This window comes from Rana temporaria, chromosome 1, assembly GCF_905171775.1.
Source record: "Rana temporaria chromosome 1, aRanTem1.1, whole genome shotgun sequence".
In the NCBI taxonomy this organism is placed as follows: domain Eukaryota; kingdom Metazoa; phylum Chordata; class Amphibia; order Anura; family Ranidae; genus Rana; species Rana temporaria.
In genome coordinates this window covers 379231884-379237937 of record NC_053489.1, presented here as the reverse complement: position 1 = coordinate 379237937, position 6054 = coordinate 379231884, and positions in this window count along the sequence as shown.

Below are 6054 nucleotides of genomic sequence, written 5' to 3'. Positions count from 1 at the left end.
AAATCAATTTTTTGAAGAAAATAATGTCGAAAATATTGCACCATCTATATTGTGGGAAACCTATAAAGTATTTATGAGAGGGAGATTAATAGCAGAAGGGGCAAAATGAAGGAAAATATAGGTAGCAGAAAAACAACTGATTTTACAAGAAATCCAGGAGCTGGAGCAGATACATAAAGAGTCAATTGACGGTAAAATAATGGAGGAGCTAACAAAAAAATTTGAATCATTGAGGAATCTGTTGGAACAGGAGACAAAAAGGGTATTTTTTTAAAATGGCTAAAAAACAATATGAATTTGGTAATAAACCTGGGAGACTACTGGCGGAGGCAATTAAACCTAGACAGAACCAGAATTATATGGCAAAAATAAAAGACAAAAAGGGAATGCTGAAACATACAACTAGAGATATTAGTACAAAAAAATTAGAGTACTATCAATCACTATATAAAGTAAGCGACAGTCAAGATAATGAGGATATACAGAATAGGAAAAATAAAATTGAACAATATCTCAGTAAGATAAAAATATCAGCTATATCAAAAGAAGACTCAAATAAGTTAGAATGTGAGATATCTAAGGAAGAGATTCAGCAGGCAATTAAAAATAGTAAGAGTGGGAAAAGCCCAGGACCAGATGGGTATACATCTCGGTATTATAAAAAAATTCTTGGAATATTAACACCCCATTTTTATTGTTATATGAACTCCATTGGGGAAGGAATGAAGATACGTAAAGAAGCCTTAGGGGCTCATATAACAATTTTACCAAAGGAAGGCAAGGACCCAACGTTATGCTCCAGCTTTAGGCCAATCTCCTTGATTAATGAGGATACATAAATTTATGCAAGGATCTTGGCCCAAAGACTGAAGCTATACATGCCAGACTGTATAGAGAGAAATCAGGCAGGCTTTGTCCCTGGAAGGGAAATAAGGGATAACATATTAAAGTGGGAGTTCACCCCCAAATAAATTTTCTGACATTAGTTCCAGCATACTGACATCTGCAGTATGCGGTTTTTTTTTCCAGTACTTATCGTTTTATGAGCCCGAGCTCCGAGCGGGGATCGCTTCCGGGTATAGGCGTTCCTAAGTGAAGAGGAGTTGATTGACGGTCGGCTAAAGCGCGTCACGGCTTCCGAAAATACCCGAAGTGACACTCGGGTGTTTACGGCGCCTGCGCAGTCAGCTCTACACGGCTTCGTGACTTTGGGTATTTTCGGAAGCCGTGACGCGCTTTAGCAGCCCGTCAATCAACTCCTCTTAGCTTAGGAACGCCTACTCCCCGCAGGATTCCCCGCTCGGAGCCGGATAACAAGGGCTCGTAAAACGATAAGTACCGGGAAAAAAAAAAAAAAAAAACAACAGCATACTGCAGATGTTGGCAGTATGCTGGAACTAATGTCAGAAAGTTGATTTGGGGGTGAACTCCCGCTTTAAGGACAATCTTACTAATACATGAAGCAAAAAAGGGAAAGAAGAATGCCCTTTTTTTATCAGTAGATGCCGAAAAGGCCTTTGACATAGTTAACTGGGAATATATGTTGCAGACATTACACAGATTTGGCCTGGGATCACGAATGATGAGATGGATAGAGGCCCTATACTCTGATCCCACGGCTCAAATCCAGGTTAATGGAACTCTGTCGGAGGCATTTAGGCTATATAAAATGGTACACGGCAGGGATGTCCACTCTCCCCTTTATTGTTTGTGCTATGCTTCGAACGCCTCTTGGCCTATATAAGAATGAATCGAGAAATAAGTGGCATTGAGGTCTTAGGGCAAGAACATAAGATCTCTGCGTACGCAGATGGTATTATGTTATTTATAGCAAACCCTAGGCAACCACTCCCTAAGATTATGGAAGAAATAGACGAATATGGAAGGGTCTCTAATTTTAAAATAACTATGGAAAAAACAGATATAAAATATAGGTCCCCCCCCCCCCCAAAGGAGAAAAGAGAACTAAGAACTAAGAGCCCTTTTTCCCTTTATATGGAGAGAAAGGGGACTGAAATGTCTAGGAGTCTCTGTCAGCAATAACAGATTTATACCAAGACAACTATATCCCTCTTCTGACTAAAATTAAACAAGATCTGAAGGGATATCAGGCATACAGATTGTCATGGCTAGGAAGGATAAATGTAATTAAAATGATGATACTTCCGAAAGCTTTGAATATCTTCCAGAGCCTGCCAATCTGTATCCCAGGGGCATATTTCAGAACTATGAGAACTTTAATACAAAAATGTGTTTGGAATGGGAAAGGAAGCCGTATCTCCTATAAAATAATGAGTAGATCTAGAGATAACGGGGGGGGGGGGGGGGGTGCTCCTTCCAGATTTTCAGAAATATTATGAAGCAGTAGCAATAAAGAGAGTTATAGACTGGGTCCATAATGCATCATACGAGAAATGGGTGACGCTAGAAGCTAGAAGATATGAGCAAAACGGCTTTAGGCCAGATTATTTGGATCCCTAAAAAATAGAGAGACCTTCCTAAGGTATTGGCCCCAATTACAATAGAAACACTAAGAATATGAGATAAAGTAATTAAAGATACGAAAGGGCAACACAACAGCCCATTGATGTCCCTGATGGGAAATAATTATTTCCCACCGGGAAAAAATAATAAGCTGTATTTAAAGTGGACCCACTCGGACAGATTGAGATTAAGAGATGTCCTGAAGGGGAATAGGTTAGGCTCACTAGAAGAATTACGGGAGAAATATGGAACATCACTGTGGGATGGCTGGAGATACATGCAGCTCAAACATTTTATTGAATCTCTCCCAAAACCCCTTCACAGTGCTGAAAGGTTAAATCCATGGGAGAGATTAATAGATCAGAGGGGGATAAGTAGAAAAGGGATGATCTCTAAAATACATAGGCTGTTGATAACCCCCACGGACGAAGGGTTAATGCATCCTTTGGAAAAATGGGAGATAGAATTAAATCAAGCAGTCCCAGAGACGAAGAAGAGGGTTATGGACTATGTACATTCTACCTCAAAAGGATACAAGGATGAAAGAAATGAACTATAAATTATTAACCAAATGGTACTATATCCCCACTAAAATGTATAAAATAGATCATGATGCATCACCCTTGTGTTGGAGGGAATGCTGGGAAGAAGGAAACCACGCCCATATATGGTGGCAATATAGTCTGATTCAAACATATTGGGTGGAAGTACTAGGTATGATGAAACGGACAGAAGGCAAGGAGACCAAACTAGACCCTTGGAAATGCTTATTCCACGCAATGGAAGGACCGAGGAAAAAATACAGAGTGGCCCTTACCCCATTCTTGCTGAATGCAGCAAAAGCATTAATCCCGAAATATTGGAGAATGAAGGAACGACCAAGGATAAAGGATTGGTTTAGGGAGGTAGAAAAAACGAGGGTAATGGAGGAATTAATAAGCTCTCAAGAAGATGCGGAGACAAGATTTCAGGGCACATGGGGGAAATGGATGCATTTTAAGCATTCCCCGACCCATTTGGAGATTATGGGGAGCAGGGAGAGTACATAAAGGATGGCGCCTAGGTGGTGGCTCTCCTACCCCTTGGGCTACGGCCCCCCCTATTTTTTCTCAATAGGAAGGGGGGTGATCTGGATGGATACATGTAAAAGTATGTTTCCAGATATGCTCTCCTATTTTCTCACTTTTTTTTGGGGAGGAGGGGTGGGGTTTTTTTCCTTTTCTTTCACATAACATAAAGGGACATAAGGGAGGATGAAGGAGCCCCCATTTTTTCCCTTCCTTAAAAGTAAGGATACACATATGGGTATTGAGATAGAAATAAATGGGATACACACACTAAGAGGGGCAAATAATACACAGAGGTGGGAGGAGGGGGGAAGGAATTTCTCTCTTGATTTGAAGACAAGAGATAAATAGGTACATATATATGGTAATGGGATGGATGTAAGGGAGGCGATCATGTGTGGATATACGTAAAAGTATGTTTCCAGATATGCTCTCCTCTTATTCCCTCTTCTCACTTTTTCGGGGAGGTGGGATGGGTGGGTTTGTTATTTTATTATAGGGGGGTTGGGTGGGTTGCTCTGATCTCAGTGCTTACAAGAGGTGTCTATCTCTCCTTTTGAGGAGAAGAGAGATGGTGCCATGGTACAGAGAGACCTATTTTAGATGCTTGATTTAGAGGATGGACCCAACGATGTACCCAAACATGTATTTTTGTATTTGTACATGTTTTATGTATGAATGTATTTATTTATGTGAACTTTTTTAATGGTTTCGGATTTTAAAAATGTTTGAGAAGTTTGTAAAAAAAATGTATGTGAAAAAGAATAAAAAAATAATTTAAACAGAATAAAGATCGCGATTCTCTTACAATTCTAGGCAGAATATCTTTTAAATTATACAAATAAATTGGGCTAACTTTCCTGTTTATTTTTTAATTGGAGTATATTCTTTCCCATAAAATAGATTTGAAAAGACTGTTGCGCAAATACAATGACCGCCATTTTATTCTCTAGGGTCTTTGCTAAAATTATATTTGTATATATATATATACATACACACACACACACACACACATTATATATATATATATATATATATATATATATATATATATATATATATATATATATATATATATATATATATATATATATATATATATATATATATATAGTGTGTGTGTGTGTATGTGTATATATATATATACACATACACACATATATATATATATTTTTTGTTTACAAACGGTTTATTGAAGAATAAGTCTCAATACAGATTTAACGTACATTGGCAAGAAGTACATAAAAAAAATGTAAATATATATACCTATACATATACACACATATAATCATCAGCAGTAAGTAACTATGAAACATAAGCATAGCAGTTATTCGGGAGGTAGAAAAGTAGGACATGGTATGTATAAAAGGTCACCCGGAAGCAGTATACCGTGAAGTAAGAATCTTATGAAATAATTTTATGGCCGATAGGAGGAGGTAAAAAAGGAGAAAAAAAAAAAAAAAAAAAGGGGGGGGGGGGGGGAATAACAGGCTCACATCTTACTTTAATGAATCAGCAGAGATAGGTCCCACGGTTTCCATTTCTGATCGTAGATGTCCATAGTATCATATAAGGTGTGGTGGATGCGTTCTGCTAGTTTGATGGACAACATACGATCCATAATTTGGGACCATGGTATAGTAGAGGAACGCCAGTTGAGAGCTATAGCCCAGTGTATTGAAGTGAGCAAGGTGTGTATTAGCCTGGTGTGGGCTATAGGAATGTCAGGGATAGGATAAAAAAGGAGACACATTTTAGGTGTCAGATCTATTCTTTTACCTATTTGTTCTATTTTGATACTGACCTGTTGCCATGTATTTTTATTTATAAGCAGGGAAATGGGTCCACAAGAACCACCATGACATTACATGAACAGTCAGAAAAGCAATACAGCAATATGTTTAGTACAAATGTACCTAATAACAGGTTGGTCAATACCTTGCCGGCTAGCACCCTATACGTTGCCATGTATTTTTGAGGTGTGTACAATCCCAGAAGGTGTGTATGAGGGAACCCTGTACTGAGCAACCTCTAAAACATAAGGGAGAGGTATCAGGATAGAATGTATTAATTCTGTCAGGGGTGAGGTACCATCTATATTGAAGTTTTATAGCAGATTCCCTAATAGAGGTTGTTTTGGTGCATTTTCTTAGGTTGTTTGTCATGCTATCCCATTGATCAGTAGAGAAGGATTCATCAAGATCTGATTCCCATTGCAACATTTGGCGTGTTTTGTCTGGTAGGTTGTGTTCATTTAGGTCTCTATAAATTCTGGATATCAAGCCCCTATCTCGAGGAGAAGTAAGACAAATCCTTTCAAATGTTGTGAAGGGGGTTTGGAGGATAAGAGAAAAGTTTTTTTTGATAGAATAGTTTGATATTATTGTAGTCTGAGAGTTCGGTATCTTTAAGTTTATATTCTGCTTGCAAATCTAAGAATGTGCGAAAGGTATTGTTTTTGGTGAATGCTTTTAGGTTAGACAGATTGAGGAGTTGCCAAACA